This window comes from Gossypium hirsutum, chromosome A10 (assembly GCF_007990345.1).
Source record: "Gossypium hirsutum isolate 1008001.06 chromosome A10, Gossypium_hirsutum_v2.1, whole genome shotgun sequence".
Classification (NCBI taxonomy): Eukaryota; Viridiplantae; Streptophyta; class Magnoliopsida; order Malvales; family Malvaceae; genus Gossypium; species Gossypium hirsutum.
In genome coordinates this window covers 77,432,989-77,458,348 of record NC_053433.1, presented here as the reverse complement: position 1 = coordinate 77,458,348, position 25,360 = coordinate 77,432,989, and the positions used below count along the sequence as shown (strand labels likewise).

At 37.9% G+C, this 25,360-nt stretch overlaps 1 long non-coding RNA gene across 3 annotated transcripts; it reads right to left on the bottom strand.

Moving 5' to 3' along the window:
* Positions 1-17,289: 17,289 nt before the first annotated feature.
* Positions 17,290-23,597, bottom strand: LOC107896949 (uncharacterized). 3 transcript variants are annotated; one of them, XR_005903534.1, is made up of 6 exons: positions 23,359-23,597; positions 22,911-23,170; positions 22,731-22,812; positions 22,285-22,648; positions 22,065-22,151; positions 17,290-17,474 (listed from the first exon to the last, which is right to left on the bottom strand). It is a non-coding gene; the product is annotated as an uncharacterized lncRNA (long non-coding RNA). The 3 variants fall into 3 exon arrangements; XR_001683961.2 differs by lacking the exon at positions 17,290-17,474 and having other exon boundaries at positions 21,110-22,151; XR_001683963.2 differs by lacking the exon at positions 17,290-17,474 and having other exon boundaries at positions 21,110-22,151; positions 22,911-23,174; positions 23,359-23,557.
* Between the last annotated feature and the right edge of the window lie 1,763 nt (positions 23,598-25,360).

Below are 25,360 nucleotides of genomic sequence, written 5' to 3'. Positions count from 1 at the left end.
GAAACATGAAAGACGTCATGAATCTTTTCAAGCTCAGGGGGTAAAATCAATCTATACGCAACCGGACCAACTCGTTCGGAGATTTCGTACGGCCCAATGAATCTTGGGCTTAACTTGCCCTTACGGCCGAACCTGAGTATCTTTTTCCAAGGTGAAACCTTAAGGAACACTTTGTCTCCCACCTGATACTCGATGTCTTTTCGTTTCAAATCTGCGTACGACTTCTGACGATCCGTGGCTACCTTCAGACTTTCACGGATTACCTTTACTTTCTGTTCAGCATCTTTAATCAAATCAACTCCGAAAATTTTACTTTCACCGAGCTCGGTCCAAAACAATGGTGTACGGCATTTACGACCGTACAAAGCCTCGTAAGGTGCCATCTTAATACTTGATTGAAAACTATTGTTGTAAGCGAATTCAATCAAAGGTAAATACCGTTCCCATGCACTACTGTACTCGAGGATGCAACATCTCAACATATCCTCAAGTATCTGAATTATCCGCTCGGATTGACCATCGGTTTGGGGGTGAAAAGTAGTGCTAAAATGCAGCTTGGTACCCAGAGCTTCTTGCAATTTCTTCCAAAATCGTGAGGTGAATCTCGGATCTCTATCCGACACGATAGAAACAGGTACCCCGTGTAATCTCACAATTTGATAAACGTACAATTCAGCTAGTTTATCCAATGAAAAATCCGTACGTACGGGGATGAAATGAGCCGACTTAGTCAGTCTATCAACAACAACCCATATCGCATCCTTCTTACTTGCTGACAAGGGCAGTCCGGACACAAAGTCCATTGTGACTCGATCCCATTTCCACTCGGGTATCATGATCGGCTGGAGCAATCCTGAAGGCACTTGATGTTCCGCTTTCACTTGTTGACATATTAAACATCTCGCAACAAAGTCGGAGATGTCCCGTTTCATACCATGCCACCAAAATTGACGTTTCAAATCGTTGTACATTTTCGTACTCCCCGGGTGAATTGACATTCGGCTACAATGGGCTTCATTCAGAATCATCGAAATGAGTTCCGAATTCCTTGGAACACACAAACGATTTCTGAACCTCAAACAATCATCACCATCAATTTGAAACTCCGATTCTTCGTTCGGAACACACTTAGCCCGTTTTGCAACCAATTCATCATCGACTTTTTGAGCTTCACGAATTTGATGAGTCAATAATGGTTTAGCTTTTAATTCAGCTACTAACACATTGTCTGGTAGAACAGACAAATGCACGTTCATCGCTCGTAAAGCAAACAATGACTTCCGGCTTAAGGCGTCCGCAACCACGTTAGCCTTTCCGGGGTGGTAATTAATGACAAGCTCGTAATCTTTCAACAACTCAAGCCAATGTCTTTGTCGCAGATTCAAGTCTCGTTGAGTCATCAAATATTTGAGACTTTTGTGATCCGAAAATACATGGCACTTCTCACCAAACAGATAATGTCACCATATTTTTAAAGCAAACACGATGGCAGCTAGTTCGAGATCATGGGTCGGATAATTCCTCTCGTGTGGCTTCAATTGTCTCGACGCATAGGCCACGACTCGACCTTCTTGCATCAATACGCAACCCAACCCAAGTAGGGATGCGTCACTATAAATGACAAACTCTTTACCTGATTCGGATTGCACCAAAATTGGAGCTTCAGTCAAATGAGTTTTCAGTTGGTCGAAACTTTTCTGACATTTCTCCGTCCACTCGAACTTAACATCCTTTTGAAGTAGCTTCGTCATTGGTGTGGCTATCATCGAGAAACCTTTCACAAATCGTCGGTAATAACCGGCGAGCCCCAAAAAGCTCCGAACTTCAGTAATATTTCTCGGAGGTTTCCAGTCAAGTATGGCTGAAATTTTGTTCGGGTCAACACGAATACCTGACGCGGATACCACATGACCCAAGAAGCTAACCTCTCTTAACCAGAACTCACACTTACTGAACTTAGCATATAACTGCTTATCCCGCAAAATTTGCAGCACTAGCCTCAGATGCTCAGCATGTTCGGTCTCATCTCTTGAATAAACCAAAATGTCATCAATGAACACAACTACGAACCGATCCAAATACGGTCTGAAGATCCGATTCATCAAATCCATAAATACCGCAGGGGCATTAGTGAGCCCAAACGGCATCACTAAGAATTCGTAGTGACCATATCTCGTTCTGAAGGCAGTTTTGGGAATATCTGAATCTCGAATTCGCAACTGATAATAGCCCGATCTCAAATCTATTTTTGAGAACACTGAGGCTCCCTTCAGTTGGTCGAACAAATCATCGATGCGCGGCAACGGATATTTGTTCTTTATCGTCACTTTATTCAACTGACGATAGTCAATGCACAACATCATGGTTCCGTCCTTCTTTTTCACGAACAATACTGGTGCACCCCAAGGTGAGAAACTTGGTCGAGCGAAACCTCTATCCGTCAGTTCTTGCAACTGAGCTTTCAACTCCTTTAACTCGGTTGGTGCCATACGATACGGAGCTATCGAAATCGGCGTAGTCCCAGGTACAAGCTCAATACCAAACTCTACCTCCCGAACAGGTGGTAAACCCGGTAATTCTTCCGGAAAAACATCCGGGTATTCACAAGCCACCGGCACAGATTCGGGTTTCTTTTCTAATTCTTTGTCATAAAGTACATACGCAAGGTATGCTTCGCACCCTTTTCTTACATATTTCTGTGCCAACATTGCTGATATTACAGCTGGCATGCCCTCCAAGTCCGCAGACTCAATTCGGATTACTTCGTTATTTGCGCACCTCAAATCAATAGTCTTGCTCTTGCAATTCACAACCGCATCATGCGCGGTCAACCAATCCAAACCAAGGATAACATCAAATTCATCAAACGGCAAAAGCATCAAGTCCGCCGAAAAACAGGAACCTCGAATTTCCAGGGGACATTTCTTACACACTTTGTCGACAAGCACGTAACGACCCAAGGGATTTGACACCCGAATTACGAACTCAGTAGACTCAATAGGTAAAGTCTTTCTGGATGCTAAGGTTTCACATATGTAAGAATGAGTAGAACCGGGGTCAATCAAAGCAATTACATTAGTATCAAAGAGAGTGAATGTACCGGTAATAACATCAGGCGAAGAAGCATCCTCGCGGGCACGTATAGCATAAGCTCTAGCAGGCGCACGAGCTTCGGATCTGGTTATATCATCTCTAGATCCTCTCTGACCACCACCAGTATTGCTCGCATTTCCAGATGGTCTACCCCGAGCAGTGGTAGCACCCGGTCTCCCACTCTGATTTACATTCTGTTCCGACAACCTCGGGCAATCTTTAATGAAGTGGTCAACTGATCCGCATTTGTAACAGGAGCGGTCAGGGAATCTACAACTCCCCGAATGCCATTTACCGCAATATCGGTATTTCGTTCTGTCTCGACGTTCATTCCCAACACTGGTGACTGAAGTGCCTCGTGTACCTACAAGGGGTCGATCACGATCTCGTCTAAAAAAGCCCGAAGTGCCTCTAAACTGGCCCGCATCATCCCGAAATCTCTTCGATGCCTGTTGAAGAGACCTTCCCGAGGATCTTTTACGAAACTCTCCAGTTCCCTCATCAACTCTTTGCTTTTCTTTTCTAAGCTCTTCGGCTTTACAAGCTCGTTCAACAAGTACCACGAACTCTCGTATTTCAAGAACGCCAACGAACATTTTTATATCTTCATTCAGCCCATCCTCGAAGCGTTTACACATAATAGCTTCGAACGAAACACATTCCCGAGCGTATTTGCTAAGTCTAACAAATTTTCGCTCGTAATCAGTAACCGACATGGAGCCTTGCTTAAGCTCAAGAAATTCCTTCCGTTTTTGATCAACAAACCTCTGACTGATATACTTTTTCCGAAACTCAGTTTGGAAAAACTCCCAAGTTACTTGCTCTCGGGGCACAACGGAAGTCAGAGTACTCCACCAATAGTAGGCAGAATCACGTAGCAAGGAGATAGCACACTTTAGGCATTCATCGGGTGTACAAGATAGCTCATCGAGTACCCGGATAGTGTTGTCCAGCCAAAGTTCAGCTTGCTCGGCATCATCGCTATCCATAGCCTTAAATTCAGTAGCCCCATGTTTTCGGATTCTGTCAACTGGGGGCTTATTTGACCTTATTTGGTTAGTTACCGGTGGTATTGTAGGTGCGGGGGTAGTATTTGTCGGGAATGGAGGTTGTGGAACAGCCATATTAGTTCGAATGTATTGGTTGAACCAATCATTCATCACGCTATAGAATGCTTGTCTAGCTTCATCATTCGGATTACTAGCATTAGGTTGAGAGTCTGCCGGCACTGTCCCTTGTGCGGGAGCAGGCGCTACACTCTCAAGATCATCAGCTACCTCTCGGTCACGATCGGGATCCATTACTATAAATAAACACATTTACAATTGTCAGAAATCACCACACTATCAAGTAATCACATAAAATGGCATGTATAGCTAGACCCAACACATTACGGTAGTCCTAGAATCGACTAAACCGTAGCTCTGATACCAATAAAATGAAACACCCCGAACCCGAGTCTGACACCGGAGTCGAACACGAGGTGTTAACAAACTTTGAAAAATTTCCAGACACTGCCCAATCTGTGTACTAGTCGCTTTAAAAATCATATCTTGAGCTTCACAACTCGAAAATCAGTTTCGTGATTTTTCCCTGAAACTAGACTCATATGCCCATCTACATATTTTTTCTAGAATTTTTGATCGGGCCAATTAGTACAATTTATTAGTTAAAGTCTCCCATGTTACAGGAATCGACTACCCTGACCTTTGCGCATTACGACTTGGATATCTCCTTGTACAGGGCTCCAATACTGATGCCGTTTATTTCTATAGAAACTAGACTCAGAGAGGAATCTATACATATACGGTATGACTCCTAATTATCTCTGGTTAATTTATAATCAATTTCCAAAGTCGGAACAAGGAATCCAGAACCCGTTCTGGCCCTGTCTCACGAGAACCTGAATATCTCTTAACATACTGTCCATATGATTGTTTCGTTACTTTCCTATGAAAGTAGATTCTTCAAGGTTTGTTTACATAATTTATTCACTATTTAATTCCATTCCTACTATTTTAGTGATTTTCCAAATCTACGTCACTGATGCTGTCAGCATCTACCTTTAAGGTAGGCTTTACCTATTTCATGGTTCAACTAGCCCTTTTTGCATACATAGCACAATTTATGAAAGTGATTAACCATCCCCGTGGCCAATCCTTGTCAAGCATATCCACACCAAATGATTATAACATTATACTCAAACACATATAAGCCATTTTCGCATGGCTATCCAAAACTTACACATCACATAAAGTACTCGAAAAACAACAATGGGTCGTCCTATACATGCCATATCAAAATTCAACCAAAAGAGTACCCAAAAGAGCCTTTGATAGTGTGGGCGACTTCGACTTCAAGATCCCGAGTCCGATAGCTGGAGAACCAAAAATCTATAAAACAGAGGAGCAATGGAACGAAGTAAGCAATTTATGCTTAGTAAGTTTTGAGCAAGAAATTCCAGCATAACGAAAGCATAGCACACATTTAGCTAAACGAAATATTTCATAATACACAATTTTTCCGATATCAAACTTACTTCACGACGTTAACCCTTATGTACATACACAAAAGACCAACTTAGCCGAAGGCCGGTAGCTCGTTCATCAACTGAGCGAATATTTATTTGTAAGGGCTCGATTAAATTCAACACATACGTAACATATCCCAATATTGGGATGTTTTTCGAGTATTAGCTGGAATTTTACAGCAAGCTCATTCATTACCAAATCACGTACCTTCGGAATTTAACCGGATATAGCTCCTCATTCAAGTGCCTTCGGGACATAGCCCGGTTATAGTAACTCATACAATGCCTTCGGGACTTAACCCGGATTTTAAAACTCGCACGAATGCCTTCGGGACTTAACCCGGAATTAGTATCTCGCACAAAGGCCTTCGGGACTTAACTCGGAATTAATAACTCGCACAAATGCCTTCGGATCTTAGTCCGGATATAGTCACTTAGCACAAAGCCTTCGGGACTTAGCCCGGACAGCATTCAATTAATCATGCACATCTAGCAATAATTCATGGCACATTCGTATTTCTTTTTCATTAGCAAAACTCAAACACAAGGCACATACCATCCTTGCACATTCGGCTCAATAGCCACACATAGAGCATGATTTTAATTTGCTTAAAACATGATTTAATCACATCGTAATTTAAGCTCTCTTACTCAAGAACTTACCTCGGGTGTTGTCGAACATTCCGCTAACTATTCGACCACTTTTTCCTTCCCTTTATCGGATTTATTTCCCCTTTGCTCTTGAGCTTAATTAAACAAATAAATTGATTTCATCATTTAGGCATCAAAAAAGATGAACACGAAGCACTTAGCCCATATTTATACATTAGACATTAAAGTTCACATACATGTGAAATCATGCATCAACACAACATATTAGCTAATTTTTCCCCCTTGGCCGAATATGCATGTCTATTTTTGGGGTCGATTTCAACACTTAATACACACATATACACACTAGTAAAGCATCCTCTCCCTTTCCATCGATTTAACACATGCATTGCTCATTAACATGTAAAAGTTACATTCGGCCTTAGCACACAACTTGCTAGCCGATTCTTCTCCATTTAGCAACCAATGCACATATGTGCTCACACAAAAATGCTAAAAAGGAGGTTCAAGAATCATCAAGTCATCATCACATGCATCATTAACAAACTTCATATTTAGCATGCAATGGCATTAACACAACCTCCACCTAGGCCGAATTTTAACTCATCCTCTTGCCTCATCACCACCACATCAAACATCAACCAAGAATGATGCATCCATGGTCAAATGTCATTTCCATCACATAGCAAGATTTAGACCATGGGCTAGGTAGAACTCAAGCTAACAACTAAAACATGCATGCATCTCATGGAACATCATCAAACATACCTTAGCCTAGCTACATGCATGGCCGAACCTCTTCACCTTTCTTCTTCCTTCCTCCTTAAAATTATTGGCCAAGGATGAACCAAAGGATGAGAAATTTTTTTCTTTGTTTTTCTTTCTAGTTTCGGCAAGTATGAAGATGAGAAAATGATGAACAAAATTCTCTCCTTTCTTTTCTTTAGCTCACGGCAATGGGGGGAGGACAAACAACTACACACACATTTTTTTTTTGTATTCACCATACTCCTTTTATTATTTTATGCCCATGCCCCTTATTTTATTTGTTTTATCCCAACATTTTATGACACAAATTAACATATTTTATTTGTGCCATACTTATGCCATAATTTCCATAAAAAAAAATTGCACAATTGCTCATCATGCCCATCATGGCCGGCCACCTTGTTTTAAGGTGGGAAATTTGACATGCAAATCCACCTATTTCATACTATAAGTTATTTGGCCACTACAAATTAGCCTATAGCATTTGCAAAAATTTTCACATGAGTCACATTTCAAAATTTCACTCACAATTGGCAAAATCAAAGCATGGAATTTTCACACATGCACTTTCACATGAAATAAACATAGGATATAACATCTAATTATTATTGTGACTCGGTTTAGCGGTCCCGAAACCATTTCCCGACTAGGGTCAATTTTGGGTTGTCACAACTCTCCCCCACTTAAGAAATTTTCGTCCCCGAAAATCTTACCGGTAAATAGGTTTGGGTATTGTTCTTTCATCGAGCTCTCGGTCTCCCAAGTAGCTTCCTCGATCCCGTGTTTGAGCCATAACACCTTTACTAGCGGAACTCTTTTGTTTCGCAACTCCTTCACTTCACGAGCTAGGATACGCATCGGTTCTTCTTCATAGCTCATGTCGACTTGAATTTCAACCTCTGGTGGGCTAATTATGTGCGATGGATCAGATCGATAGCGTCGAAGCATCGAAACATGAAAGACGTCATGAATCTTTTCAAGCTCAGGGGGTAAAATCAATCTATACGCAACCGGACCAACTCGTTCGGAGATTTCGTACGGCCCAATGAATCTTGGGCTTAACTTGCCCTTACGGCCGAACCTGAGTATCTTTTTCCAAGGTGAAACCTTAAGGAACACTTTGTCTCCCACCTGATACTCGATGTCTTTTCGTTTCAAATCTGCGTACGACTTCTGACGATCCGTGGCTACCTTCAGACTTTCACGGATTACCTTTACTTTCTGTTCAGCATCTTTAATCAAATCAACTCCGAAAATTTTACTTTCACCGAGCTCGGTCCAAAACAATGGTGTACGGCATTTACGACCGTACAAAGCCTCGTAAGGTGCCATCTTAATACTTGATTGAAAACTATTGTTGTAAGCGAATTCAATCAAAGGTAAATACCGTTCCCATGCACTACTGTACTCGAGGATGCAACATCTCAACATATCCTCAAGTATCTGAATTATCCGCTCGGATTGACCATCGGTTTGGGGGTGAAAAGTAGTGCTAAAATGCAGCTTGGTACCCAGAGCTTCTTGCAATTTCTTCCAAAATCGTGAGGTGAATCTCGGATCTCTATCCGACACGATAGAAACAGGTACCCCGTGTAATCTCACAATTTGATAAACGTACAATTCAGCTAGTTTATCCAATGAAAAATCCGTACGTACGGGGATGAAATGAGCCGACTTAGTCAGTCTATCAACAACAACCCATATCGCATCCTTCTTACTTGCTGACAAGGGCAGTCCGGACACAAAGTCCATTGTGACTCGATCCCATTTCCACTCGGGTATCATGATCGGCTGGAGCAATCCTGAAGGCACTTGATGTTCCGCTTTCACTTGTTGACATATTAAACATCTCGCAACAAAGTCGGAGATGTCCCGTTTCATACCATGCCACCAAAATTGACGTTTCAAATCGTTGTACATTTTCGTACTCCCCGGGTGAATTGACATTCGGCTACAATGGGCTTCATTCAGAATCATCGAAATGAGTTCCGAATTCCTTGGAACACACAAACGATTTCTGAACCTCAAACAATCATCACCATCAATTTGAAACTCCGATTCTTCGTTCGGAACACACTTAGCCCGTTTTGCAACCAATTCATCATCGACTTTTTGAGCTTCACGAATTTGATGAGTCAATAATGGTTTAGCTTTTAATTCAGCTACTAACACATTGTCTGGTAGAACAGACAAATGCACGTTCATCGCTCGTAAAGCAAACAATGACTTCCGGCTTAAGGCGTCCGCAACCACGTTAGCCTTTCCGGGGTGGTAATTAATGACAAGCTCGTAATCTTTCAACAACTCAAGCCAATGTCTTTGTCGCAGATTCAAGTCTCGTTGAGTCATCAAATATTTGAGACTTTTGTGATCCGAAAATACATGGCACTTCTCACCAAACAGATAATGTCACCATATTTTTAAAGCAAACACGATGGCAGCTAGTTCGAGATCATGGGTCGGATAATTCCTCTCGTGTGGCTTCAATTGTCTCGACGCATAGGCCACGACTCGACCTTCTTGCATCAATACGCAACCCAACCCAAGTAGGGATGCGTCACTATAAATGACAAACTCTTTACCTGATTCGGATTGCACCAAAATTGGAGCTTCAGTCAAATGAGTTTTCAGTTGGTCGAAACTTTTCTGACATTTCTCCGTCCACTCGAACTTAACATCCTTTTGAAGTAGCTTCGTCATTGGTGTGGCTATCATCGAGAAACCTTTCACAAATCGTCGGTAATAACCGGCGAGCCCCAAAAAGCTCCGAACTTCAGTAATATTTCTCGGAGGTTTCCAGTCAAGTATGGCTGAAATTTTGTTCGGGTCAACACGAATACCTGACGCGGATACCACATGACCCAAGAAGCTAACCTCTCTTAACCAGAACTCACACTTACTGAACTTAGCATATAACTGCTTATCCCGCAAAATTTGCAGCACTAGCCTCAGATGCTCAGCATGTTCGGTCTCATCTCTTGAATAAACCAAAATGTCATCAATGAACACAACTACGAACCGATCCAAATACGGTCTGAAGATCCGATTCATCAAATCCATAAATACCGCAGGGGCATTAGTGAGCCCAAACGGCATCACTAAGAATTCGTAGTGACCATATCTCGTTCTGAAGGCAGTTTTGGGAATATCTGAATCTCGAATTCGCAACTGATAATAGCCCGATCTCAAATCTATTTTTGAGAACACTGAGGCTCCCTTCAGTTGGTCGAACAAATCATCGATGCGCGGCAACGGATATTTGTTCTTTATCGTCACTTTATTCAACTGACGATAGTCAATGCACAACATCATGGTTCCGTCCTTCTTTTTCACGAACAATACTGGTGCACCCCAAGGTGAGAAACTTGGTCGAGCGAAACCTCTATCCGTCAGTTCTTGCAACTGAGCTTTCAACTCCTTTAACTCGGTTGGTGCCATACGATACGGAGCTATCGAAATCGGCGTAGTCCCAGGTACAAGCTCAATACCAAACTCTACCTCCCGAACAGGTGGTAAACCCGGTAATTCTTCCGGAAAAACATCCGGGTATTCACAAGCCACCGGCACAGATTCGGGTTTCTTTTCTAATTCTTTGTCATAAAGTACATACGCAAGGTATGCTTCGCACCCTTTTCTTACATATTTCTGTGCCAACATTGCTGATATTACAGCTGGCATGCCCTCCAAGTCCGCAGACTCAATTCGGATTACTTCGTTATTTGCGCACCTCAAATCAATAGTCTTGCTCTTGCAATTCACAACCGCATCATGCGCGGTCAACCAATCCAAACCAAGGATAACATCAAATTCATCAAACGGCAAAAGCATCAAGTCCGCCGAAAAACAGGAACCTCGAATTTCCAGGGGACATTTCTTACACACTTTGTCGACAAGCACGTAACGACCCAAGGGATTTGACACCCGAATTACGAACTCAGTAGACTCAATAGGTAAAGTCTTTCTGGATGCTAAGGTTTCACATATGTAAGAATGAGTAGAACCGGGGTCAATCAAAGCAATTACATTAGTATCAAAGAGAGTGAATGTACCGGTAATAACATCAGGCGAAGAAGCATCCTCGCGGGCACGTATAGCATAAGCTCTAGCAGGCGCACGAGCTTCGGATCTGGTTATATCATCTCTAGATCCTCTCTGACCACCACCAGTATTGCTCGCATTTCCAGATGGTCTACCCCGAGCAGTGGTAGCACCCGGTCTCCCATTCTGATTTACATTCTGTTCCGACAACCTCGGGCAATCTTTAATGAAGTGGTCAACTGATCCGCATTTGTAACAGGAGCGGTCAGGGAATCTACAACTCCCCGAATGCCATTTACCGCAATATCGGTATTTCGTTCTGTCTCGACGTTCATTCCCAACACTGGTGACTGAAGTGCCTCGTGTACCTACAAGGGGTCGATCACGATCTCGTCTAAAAAAGCCCGAAGTGCCTCTAAACTGGCCCGCATCATCCCGAAATCTCTTCGATGCCTGTTGAAGAGACCTTCCCGAGGATCTTTTACGAAACTCTCCAGTTCCCTCATCAACTCTTTGCTTTTCTTTTCTAAGCTCTTCGGCTTTACAAGCTCGTTCAACAAGTACCACGAACTCTCGTATTTCAAGAACGCCAACGAACATTTTTATATCTTCATTCAGCCCATCCTCGAAGCGTTTACACATAATAGCTTCGAACGAAACACATTCCCGAGCGTATTTGCTAAGTCTAACAAATTTTCGCTCGTAATCAGTAACCGACATGGAGCCTTGCTTAAGCTCAAGAAATTCCTTCCGTTTTTGATCAACAAACCTCTGACTGATATACTTTTTCCGAAACTCAGTTTGGAAAAACTCCCAAGTTACTTGCTCTCGGGGCACAACGGAAGTCAGAGTACTCCACCAATAGTAGGCAGAATCACGTAGCAAGGAGATAGCACACTTTAGGCATTCATCGGGTGTACAAGATAGCTCATCGAGTACCCGGATAGTGTTGTCCAGCCAAAGTTCAGCTTGCTCGGCATCATCGCTATCCATAGCCTTAAATTCAGTAGCCCCATGTTTTCGGATTCTGTCAACTGGGGGCTTATTTGACCTTATTTGGTTAGTTACCGGTGGTATTGTAGGTGCGGGGGTAGTATTTGTCGGGAATGGAGGTTGTGGAACAGCCATATTAGTTCGAATGTATTGGTTGAACCAATCATTCATCACGCTATAGAATGCTTGTCTAGCTTCATCATTCGGATTACTAGCATTAGGTTGAGAGTCTGCCGGCACTGTCCCTTGTGCGGGAGCAGGCGCTACACTCTCAAGATCATCAGCTACTCTCGGTCACGATCGGGATCCATTACTATAAATAAACACATTTACAATTGTCAGAAATCACCACACTATCAAGTAATCACATAAAATGGCATGTATAGCTAGACCCAACACATTACGGTAGTCCTAGAATCGACTAAACCGTAGCTCTGATACCAATAAAATGAAACACCCCGAACCCGAGTCTGACACCGGAGTCGAACACGAGGTGTTAACAAACTTTGAAAAATTTCCAGACACTGCCCAATCTGTGTACTAGTCGCTTTAAAAATCATATCTTGAGCTTCACAACTCGAAAATCAGTTTCGTGATTTTTCCCTGAAACTAGACTCATATGCCCATCTACATATTTTTTTCTAGAATTTTTGATCAGGCCAATTAGTACAATTTATTAGTTAAAGTCTCCCATGTTACAGGAATCGACTACCCTGACCTTTGCGCATTACGACTTGGATATCTCCTTGTACAGGGCTCCAATACTGATGCCGTTTATTTCTATAGAAACTAGACTCAGAGAGGAATCTATACATATACGGTATGACTCCTAATTATCTCTGGTTAATTTATAATCAATTTCCAAAGTCGGAACAAGGAATCCAGAACCCGTTCTGGCCCTGTCTCACGAGAACCTGAATATCTCTTAACATACTGTCCATATGATTGTTTCGTTACTTTCCTATGAAAGTAGATTCTTCAAGGTTTGTTTACATAATTTATTCACTATTTAATTCCATTCCTACTATTTTTAGTGATTTTCCAAATCTACGTCACTGATGCTGTCAGCATCTACCTTTAAGGTAGGCTTTACCTATTTCATGGTTCAACTAGCCCTTTTTGCATACATAGCACAATTTATGAAAGTGATTAACCATCCCCGTGGCCAATCCTTGTCAAGCATATCCACACCAAATGATTATAACATTATACTCAAACACATATAAGCCATTTTCGCATGGCTATCCAAAACTTACACATCACATAAAGTACTCGAAAAACAACAATGGGTCGTCCTATACATGCCATATCAAAATTCAACCAAAAGAGTACCCAAAAGAGCCTTTGATAGTGTGGGCGACTTCGACTTCAAGATCCCGAGTCCGATAGCTGGAGAACCAAAAATCTATAAAACAGAGGAGCAATGGAACGAAGTAAGCAATTTATGCTTAGTAAGTTTTGAGCAAGAAATTCCAGCATAACGAAAGCATAGCACACATTTAGCTAAACGAAATATTTCATAATACACAATTTTTCCGATATCAAACTTACTTCACGACGTTAACCCTTATGTACATACACAAAAGACCAACTTAGCCGAAGGCCGGTAGCTCGTTCATCAACTGAGCGAATATTTATTTGTAAGGGCTCGATTAAATTCAACACATACGTAACATATCCCAATATTGGGATGTTTTTCGAGTATTAGCTGGAATTTTACAGCAAGCTCATTCATTACCAAAATCACGTACCTTCGGAATTTAACCGGATATAGCTCCTCATTCAAGTGCCTTCGGGACATAGCCCGGTTATAGTAACTCATACAATGCCTTCGGGACTTAACCCGGATTTTAAAACTCGCACGAATGCCTTCGGGACTTAACCCGGAATTAGTATCTCGCACAAAGGCCTTCGGGACTTAACCCGGAATTAATAACTCGCACAAATGCCTTCGGATCTTAGTCCGGATATAGTCACTTAGCACAAAGCCTTCGGGACTTAGCCCGGACAGCATTCAATTAATCATGCACATCTAGCAATAATTCATGGCACATTCGTATTTCTTTTTCATTAGCAAAACTCAAACACAAGGCACATACCATCCTTGCACATTCGGCTCAATAGCCACACATAGAGCATGATTTTAATTTGCTTAAAACATGATTTAATCACATCGTAATTTAAGCTCTCTTACTCAAGAACTTACCTCGGGTGTTGTCGAACAATTCCGCTAACTATTCGACCACTTTTTCCTTCCCTTTATCGGATTTATTTCCCCTTTGCTCTTGAGCTTAATTAAACAAATAAATTGATTTCATCATTTAGGCATCAAAAAAAGATGAACACGAAGCACTTAGCCCATATTTATACATTAGACATTAAAGTTCACATACATGTGAAATCATGCATCAACACAACATATTAGCTAATTTTTCCCCCTTGGCCGAATATGCATGTCTATTTTTGGGGTCGATTTCAACACTTAATACACACATATACACACTAGTAAAGCATCCTCTCCCTTTCCATCGATTTAACACATGCATTGCTCATTAACATGTAAAAGTTACATTCGGCCTTAGCACACAACTTGCTAGCCGATTCTTCTCCATTTAGCAACCAATGCACATATGTGCTCACACAAAAATGCTAAAAAGGAGGTTCAAGAATCATCAAGTCATCATCACATGCATCATTAACAAACTTCATATTTAGCATGCAATGGCATTAACACAACCTCCACCTAGGCCGAATTTTAACTCATCCTCTTGCCTCATCACCACCACATCAAACATCAACCAAGAATGATGCATCCATGGTCAAATGTCATTTCCATCACATAGCAAGATTTAGACCATGGGCTAGGTAGAACTCAAGCTAACAACTAAAACATGCATGCATCTCATGGAACATCATCAAACATACCTTAGCCTAGCTACATGCATGGCCGAACCTCTTCACCTTTCTTCTTCCTTCCTCCTTAAAATTATTGGCCAAGGATGAACCAAAGGATGAGAAATTTTTTTCTTTGTTTTTCTTTCTAGTTTCGGCAAGTATGAAGATGAGAAAAGGATGAACAAAAATTCTCTCCTTTCTTTTCTTTAGCTCACGGCAATGGGGGGAGGACAAACAACTACACACACATTTTTTTTTTGTATTCACTATACTCCTTTTTATTATTTTATGCCCATGCCCCTTATTTTATTTGTTTTATCCCAACATTTTATGACACAAATTAACATATTTTATTTGTGCCATACTTATGCCATAATTTCCATAAAAAAAATTGCACAATTGCTCATCATGCCCATCATGGCCGGCCACCTTGTTTTAAGGTGGGAAATTTGACATGCAAATCCACCTATTTCATACTATAAGTTATTTGGCCACTACAAATTAGCCTATAGCATTTGCAAAAATTTTCACATGAGTCACATTTCAAAATTTCACTCACAATTGGCAAAATCAAAGCATGGAATTTTCACACATGCACTTGCACATGAAATAAACATAGGATATAACATCTAATTATTATTGTGACTCGGTTTAGCGGTCCCGAAACCATTTCCCGACTAGGGTCAATTTTGGGCTGTCACACCCCCACGCCCGAAACCGTCGCCGGAGTCGAGCTTGAGGAGTTACCGAACATAATTTATCAAATTAAGAACTTCAAATCATTTGTTTCTACATTCACAGCTTTCTAGCTACCCACGTCACAGTTACAAGAAAAATCATATCTTGAGTTACGAAACTCGAAATCAAGATCCGTAAATTTTCCCCAAATCTAGACTCATATATCTATTTACTAATTTTTTTCTAGAATTTTTGGTTGGGCCAATTAGTACAGTTTATTAGTTAAAGTCTCCCCTGTTTCAGGGTTCGACTGCTCTGACCTCTGTTTATTACGAATTAGATATCTCTCTATAAAGAATTTCAATGATATGAGGTTTGTTTCTATTAAAACTAGACTCAATAAGGAATCTGTAAATATAAATAAAAACTTCTAATTATTTTTTTAAAAATTTATTATGAATTTCTAAATTCAGAATAGGGGATCCAGAAATCACTCTGGCCCCGTTTCGTAAAAGTTTAAATATCTCATAAAATATAATTTATATGTCTGTTTTGTTCAATCTACATGAAAATAGACTCATTAAGATTCAATTTCATAACTTACTCATCATTTATTTCCATTTATACTATTTTTAGTGATTTTTCAAATTCATGTCATTGCTGCAGCAATATTCTGTTTTAAGGCAAGTTTCATCTTTTCATGAGTTGTTATGAACTAGATAAACTATTAAACTTCCATGATATCAAACATGATCTAAATTTAACCATCACCATGACTTATTAATATCAAACATTTTCTCAACCAATCATGGCTATATCATAAAATTATTTACACAAAATAAGTATATTGCTATACATGCCATACTTAAGTTTTACAAGCCATTTACCCAGATGAAAGTCCTTTGGATAGTGTGATCGAACCTTCGACCCGTCCCGATTCCCGAACTGGCTTGTTCAAAACTACAGTAAATAAAGAGGAGGGAGTAAGCATAAATGCTTAGTAAGTTCATATGTAAATAACAAGTAACATAACAATACAAATATACCAAACAACTTTAGCATGGTATCACCAAAACATATATCACATTTATAAACACCATTCATCATCTTACCACCTTATCGTTGTTGTATCTAATTTCAACCCGAGGGTTAACATACCTGTCCAAAGTGTCCATTTCACAACACTTACCAAATCGTCGCTTGCATCTTAAGTGTTCTTCCATTTCACTAGAAATTTTCACCCGTTGAACACATCGGAATACAACTCAGATACACGGATAATTTGCACATAAGTGCCTCATATGTAATCAAGAAATCATGTAACCCGCCCCTAAGTGAACTCGGACTCAACTAAACGAGCTCGGGCGTTCGCATCCATAAGTGAACTCGAACTCAACTCAACGAGTTCGGATGCCTAGTTACATTTCACGAACTCGAACTCAACTCAACGAGTTCAGACATTCGCATCCATAAGTGAACTCGGACTCAACTCAGCGAGTTCGGATGCTCAACCATCCTAGTGACATGTCACTTGTATCTTAATCTATTCCTAAGGTTCAAACGGGCTTTTTCCCTCGATATCACATTTGTCGTCTTTTATGGAATATCAGAACTGATACTCGGTAGCAATTCATATTTATCAAGTAGTAAACATAATTTGCATATTACTCAACATTAACCACAAAGCATAATATTTCACGATTAAAAATCAGCGTATCATATAATTAACATCAATAACTTAAAAATAATAATTATGCTACATTATTTACACATGAACTTACCTTGGTTCCAAAATATAAAGATTTTGCAATTTAGTCCACAATCTTTTCTTTTCCTCGATCGCGACTTGAATCTCGTTTCTCTTGATCTATAATACCAAATTAATCTTATTTAATACATACATTCATCAAAACAACATTTAATACGAACTTTGAAAAAATACACTTTTGCCCCTAAACTTTTGCATAATTACACTTTTGCCCCTAGGCCCAGGAATAAAACTTTATTCCTTATTCTTATATTTTATAACATGCTGATCACTTTTCCCTTCTATGGCAACATCAAATTCTCACTCTAACATATACTTGCGACTATTAGGTATTTTTGCCGATTAAGCCCTTTTACTCGTTTTCACTCAAAATCGAGTAGCACAAGTTGTCTAATATAATTTAAAACCCCATATTCTATCATAAAACATCAAAATACACAAATTTCGCCTATAGGTATTTTTCCAAATATAAACCCTAGGTTGAATTATTGCTAGCATAAGCTTAATCGAGCTTCCGAGATTCTAAAAACGTAAAGAACATTAAAACGGGGCTTGGAATCACTTACTATGGAGCTTGAAAGTTGAAGAAACCCTAACTATGGAGAAAGGGAGAATTCGGCAGCAACTAAGGAGGATGATGACCAATTTTGTGTTATTTTTCCCATTTTATTTCATTTAATATCCAAATGACCAAAATGCCCCTCCTTACTAAAGTTTCAAAATTCCTTCCATGTCTTAATTTTGTCCGTGAACTTAAAATTGGTAAAATTGCTATTTAAGGTCTCTTAATTAATATTTCAATGCAATTTCATACTAAAAACTTCTAGAATGCAAATTTTGCAACTTATTCGATTTAGTCCCTACTTTCAATTTAAGCACTTTAGGCATAGAATTTCATCATGAAATTTTCACACAATCATGCAATCTTATCATAATCATCAAAATAATTATAAAATAATTATTTCTATCTCAGATTTGTGGTCACGAAACCACTATTCCGATTAAGCCCTAATTCAGGATATTATAATTTCACAGAATGAATTCGTGAAATTTTCATTTAAAAATTTTGATGTTTGGGCACTTATTTGGTCAAAAAGACTAAATCGTAAAAAGTGCAAAATGTGAGTTTTAGATGTTAAAGGTTTCAAATTGCTATGGACTTTAAATTAGAGGTCTTTATATATTAATTGGACCATTGGACATTTTTTGGACAAAAATGGACATGAGATAGGTGAAATGAACAATTTTTAAGTTAGAGGCATTTAGGTAATCTAGTAAATAAGTGAATTAAAAGCCCAAAATAGCCAAAATTGGCCTCCATCTTCTTGCTCCAGCCGAAACCCCTACGGAAGCCATGGCTAGGGTTTTGTTCAAACTTTCAAGCTCAATAGTAAGTGATCCCTAGCCCCGTTTTCAAAGTTCTTTATATTTTTGAAGTTCCTGTAACTCGATTTACCTATTTCTACCATTATTTTAAGCTAGGGCTCATGTCTAAAAATTTACCCATGAATGACATGCTTGTGTTTTGATGTCTAATGGAAGAAAATGAATGTTGGGTGTTAGATAAACATCTTTTGTTAAGTATTTTTTGGTAAAAAAGGTGTAAAAAGGACTGTTTTGAGAAAGTTATAAAATGTGTAGTAAGAGTGTGTTTTAATGAAATTTTTGAGACGTTATAGTTATGAAAATGGTTCGGCTAGGCTTGGGTAACAAAGAAATTGAGTGGATTTCATTTTACGAGTCTAGGGGAAAAAGTGTAATTATGACAAAGTTCAGGAGCAAAAACATAATTTTGCTAAAATATGATATTTGGACCACATTGAATAATGTGACTAATAATTAGACTAAATGTGACATTATAGATCGAGAAAATTGAGGTTTGGACCTAAAACGGAGGAAAAACGAGGAATCGATGGTTAGGTCACTTTTTGATAACTTTGGTGTCGAGATAAGTTCATGTGTAAAAGATACTACTTTATGTTATGTATTTTATATTTTGGTATTGCATGAATTGTACATTTTTTTCCCATGAAATTTATCAATGTTGATTATGACAACGTTCCGATGAATGAGAAATCCTGAATGAATCTTAGAAATGAATAGGGTACAAATGTCAAAACAATAAGGTTATTAAGATTCCGTATAAGACCATATTCGGGATATGGCCTTGGTATGTGATTTTGTATAAGACTATGTCGTGGACATGGCATCAATATGATATTTCATGTAAGACCATATCGGGAATATGACATTAAAACAATACTATATGTATGAGACTTCCAAGTAACCCGTGGTATTCTGAATGATCCAACGAGTATGTTCAAAACGAGAAGGTAAGTGATCGTATTACGAGTGGTACAGGTATGTACATATAACTCAGGTGAAGTGAATTTGGTTTATGACGCATTATTGGTAAGGATACAAATGAGTAAGATATGTATTTCTACCATGATGGTTGGAATAATTTGCAAAAGTGTTATTGACTTAGTTATCATTATTTTATACAAAAACAGTTTTGAACAGCAGTAGCAGTCCGAATTTGAAAATGCACCAAAAATAATATAAAATGAATTAGAGGCTAAATAAAATATGTAATTAAATATTATTGAGCCTAGTTTCACATAGAAGAAACGGTATAAGAAAAATAATATCAAATTATGAGATATTTGAATTTTCGTGAGACAGAGTCAGAATGTTTTTTACATCCCTTGTTCTGATTTGGGAAAATAACCAAAAATTGTAAAAAAATAATTATGAGTTATAATTTATATTCTTAGATTCTTTAATGAGTTTATTTTCAAAATAAACAAATGGGAACATCATTCGAATCCCGTATGAGAAGATAATTAAATTTTAGTGAAGAGGGATCAGAACTATCAAACAGCAAAAAAGGGGTAAATTTGAAGAATAAACTATACTAATTGGTTGAACCAAAAATTTTGAAAATTTTATAGTAGAAAGATATGTGAGTCTAGTTTTAGAGAAAATTAACAGATTTTAAATTGGAGCTCCATAGATCCAAATATAAATAATTTAGTGTCTGACTTGAGTAGACTACTTAACTAGAATTTGATCAAATAGTGGATTAACATGCAATTATAATTGTGATACCTTGAGAGCATGTTGTAAGAATTTGGTAAAAGCATATTAATAAAATTTATTATTATTTTCATATGAACTTACTAAGCTTTATAGCTTACTCCCCTTCTTTTTTTCATCTCTTATAGGTTAATTTTCGCTAGCTCGGGTTGGAGATTGCAGGAGACGTCATCACATTATCAAGTTGGGTAAAAACATATGCAAATCTTTTAAGTTTATGGCATGTATAGGGACTAAGTCACTTTGTGAATATGTCGTTATAATTTAGCCAAATGTATTGGCTTGTAATAGTTAATAGATTGATGTTGTGGGTAGCCATGCAAATTTGCTTATATGGCTTAAATGGTCGTAAATCAAATTTTGTATACATGTATGTGCTAATGCTTTGAAGACGTGGATTTTGTTATAAGGCATGAATGCTTGAAGATTTAAATTAGATTTGTTGGCATGTTGATAATAATGACAAATGGATAAATTGTAGGTAAACCAATTATATATATTATGTGTTCTGGTAAGTTTGGACTTGAATAAGAGAAATGTTACGTGCATGCATGTGTTATTGTGAGGATGCCATGCTTGAGCCTTGATTGTGGATGTATAATTGCTCAAGTTAAGTATGTTAATTGCTATAGAGATGTATAATTGCTCAAGTTAAGTATGTTAATTGCTATAGAGATGTACAAGTGTGTGTTTACAACTATGGGTGGCAAATGGCTTGAAAAATAGCCTTGTATTTGTCTACACGGGTAGACACACGGACGTGTGTCTAAATCCTGTGTGACACACAGCCTACCCCCATGGGCATGTAGTCCAACCGTGTATCCCCTGTATCTTGTACTTTAACTTCGAATTGGTCACACAGGCTAAGACACGATCATGTGTCTCAGCCGTGTGAGAGACATAGCCTTGGGACATGGGTGTGTGCTTTAGCCGTGTGCCCTTAATTTGTAATGACGTCATAAACAGAAAGTTACACGGGCTGAGGACACGAACGTGTCCCAAGCCACACGCGTGTGTGACCATATGGCTTACCCGCACAAGCATGTGACCCTATTTCATGATAAAATTTTTAAAGTTTTCCCAAAAGCTTTTAAAGTTTTCATTTTAGTCCCGAATCATCTTTGATACATGTATAGAGCCTCATAAGCCCATCTAAAAGACGTTATACATACGTATGAATGTTTTTGATCTAGACAATTTTATGGTTGATTTTATGTGATTATGTATTTTTTAAGTCTAGTAATACCTCATATCCTATCTCGGCCTCAGACACGGATAAGGGGTGTAACATATACGATGGCCTGTTTTCTTTTACCAAATTCGTTAAATGTTGAATTAGAGAGTATTATTGCCAAGTTTTGGTGGGAAAAAGGGCATAAGAAAAAAGGAATACATTGGTGTACATGGAGGAATGTATCTTAAAGGTTAAAAGGGGCCTTGGTTTTAGAAATTTTAGTCAGTTTAATATCGCTTTATTAGCCAAGCAGGGGTGGCGCCTCATTACTTATCCGAATTCGTTATTGGCGAGAGCTCTTAAAGCTAAATATTATCTGCAGTCAGATTTTCTTAATTCTCAACTAGGGAACTTACCTTCTCTTACTTGGAGGATTATCTGGGCTGCAAATGGCTTACTACAGAATGGACTGGGTTGGAGAGTTGGAAGAGGCGATGGAATTTCTGTATGGAAGTATAGATAGATCCAAGGACAGATCACGAACGAACGGAGCAATAGAAACAACAGAATAGAGTTAATATCAGACTTAATTAAAGCTTCAACAAGAACATAGAAGACAAAGTTAATTAATAGTACCTTTCCAACAGAAGTAGCTCAACAAATCTTGCAGACCCCTATTTCGGAAACACCTTATGACGATTTCCAAGTATGGAGAGGGGAAACATCCGGTAAATTTTCAATAAGAAGCGCCTATAAACTATTACAGGAGGCTAGCTTAGATTCTAATCTTTTAATACAAACGAATCTAAAAGATTTCTACAAAAAAAAAAACTTTGGAATCTATAGATGCCTACGAAGATTACAATCACAATATGGCGTATTTCTTGGAATTATATTTCTATTCTTGTCAGCCTAAGATCTAAATGAGTAACGGTTAATGTAGTGTGTCCTCGATGCGAAAACAAAGAGGAAGACAGTATTCACGTTTTTTGGTAATGTCCTATAACAACAGAGGTATGGAAAAGGTTAGACTTCTCGTGGGTACTACATAGCACAAATCTAAGTATAAGGGACTGGCTTACCTAGATCTTTAAGAGTTTCTTTTCTGAACAGTGCCGAATGGTCTGCTGTGGAATATGGCTCATCTGGAACTTGAGAAACAGGCTTGTCCATGAAAGGAAAACAGAGACAGCAAGAGAGTTATCACAAAGAATACAAAGCTATATAGCTGAACTTACAAGTATAATAGATAGATCAAGTACCTTGACCATAGACAAAAATCATAGCAGTCAAGAAATTAATACTAGGGCGGAAATCAAGTTTAACGCAGCCTTCGATAAAAGAAACTTTAAATCAGCTTCAGGTTTGGTGGCTTAGGACTGTTCGGGGGAACTTTTGGCATCAAAAACTGTATTACACTCAAATGTTCCATCGCCTTTCACAGTTGAAGCCTATGCAGGACTACAGGCTGTAAAGTTAGGAATATCGTTGGACCTTCGCTCAGTCATGATAAGGGGAGATTCTTGCTCAGTTATTAAAAAATGGCAATCACAAGAACAAGATAAGTCAGTCATCGGGGCGATAATCAGTGACACTCAAAGTAAGAAAGCATGGTTTCATGAAATCAGGTTCCAGATTATAAACAAAACAAACAACGTCCATGCCCACAAAGTAGCAGAAGAATCTTTAAATAAAAGAGAGGAAACATACCAGTTGAGAGCGAACCTAGACCTTTTCCATTTGAACCCGGAAGGACGATGGAGAACATGCCCAGATTAGAGAGGATTTTGTGCAGGAAGAATTGAATAGTAGAAATGAAAACTAAAAGAGAAGCTATTCGACTGCACAGAAAGGAACGTTGGAAAAGATAAGAAGAGGCTATTGGTGTCCAGCTGTACCTTGGAAATCGGCTAGGCATTATTACTTTAGGTTTCCTTTTTCTGCAGTTTTAATTAAGTTGTCTTTTCATTTGATTTTGTTTATTTTAATTTAGATTTTGTTTGTTAGGCCAATAAGCAAAATATAGTCCATAAAGCCAATACTAGAATCGGGCCTCGAAATGTGTTTTCTATTTTTTTCTTAATAATAAAAACCCAGCTAAATTTACTTCAAAAAAAGAGTATTTAATTTTAATAATTAAATAAATAAATTCTTCTTTTCATAAAAACCCCTAGCTGTTCAACTTTTTCAAACTAAATCTTTGCTTCCTTCAGGCTAGTTGCTAATTGCTGTTTCTCCAACATTTTTTTCGTAGTTTATTTTGTTTTTAATTTCAGTTCACATTTTTGTGGTTTTGTTCACAGTTTCGTGGTTCTATTCCGTCCACATTTTCATGATTTTTGTTTGTCCATTATGTTTTATTTGAAAACAGAGATGGTTTTATTTTTACTTTTAATTTTTAGTCGTGTTCTGGCGTATATGATATATTTTCCAATATAATGGTGTCACCCGATCTATTAGAAACTGTTCTCAAAGTGTTTTAGCATGATAAATTATAGCAATTTTGATAGATTCAAGATTATGAGGAGAATGATAGGCTTTCTGAGACTTGGCCTTTTGTGCATCAATGATGTGATGAGTCTTTTTAGGCTTTTGACAGTTTTTTCTTGGTTGATTGGTGCTCACCATCAAGCTGATTTGATGATGGCGAGTCTAGAATGCAAATTTCAACTATTTGATCAAATTGTTATATATTTGGTTTGTTTCTAAATTATTCCAATGTTGCAGTTGCTGCAAATTTATCATTCGAAATTAATTTGTAGGTATATATCACATATTTAGAATGCATGGTATGTATTTTTATTACATTATGTCCAAAAAAACAAAATTTATTAGGTTAAAAGATGCTTTAAGTTTATGCATTTTTCATATATTTGGAATTTAGTCATTGTACTTTTATTTTTAATAATTTAGTTCTTCTACTTTTTAGATTTAAAATTTTAAGTTTAATTATTAGTATTATTAAAATTTTTTTTGTTAAATTCAAGTAAATTACAATATATATTTTTTTTCATATGACTAGTAAATGAATACATTTTTTTTTTAAATTCTAGAATGTCACATTAGCGATTTTAATAGAATAATTTAAACAAGATAAATAACTGAACTTAAAATTTTAAATTAAAAAAATAAAAAATTAAATTAAAGTAAGAGACTAAGCTGTAAGCGTAGGAAGTGTAAATACTTTATAAAGTAAGAAAGTGAAGCCATTAACCTGTTTTAGTTTTTTCAAAAAAAAAAATCAAAGTTTTGATAGGTCGAGACAGAAAAAAAAAAGAATAATTGCTAATGGCGCTCTCAACAAAATATTGCTAACATTTTTTTTATAATTTAATTAATTTGTTTTTAAATGGTTTAATTAAATTTAAATCTAAATAAATGTATAATACTATTTTTATGTCTTTAAAATTTATAAAGAAATCGTTGAATGCATTAGAAAAATTATGAAATCCATCAAGAAATCTAAAAGAAAACAAAGGCTACTAATGAGTTATTTTCCGATTCATTCAATGTTTTCTTTATCATTGAGATTACTTGTTTTTAAATGCTTTAACTAAACTGAAATTGAATTAGATAATATATTAAATACGGATGAGTGTATAATATTAATTTTATATTTTTAAAAATTAATGAGATGTTATTATTTTATCAGTGCTTTAATTTTTAGGATCATTTTAATATAAATTATTCTCAAAAAGTAAATATAATATAT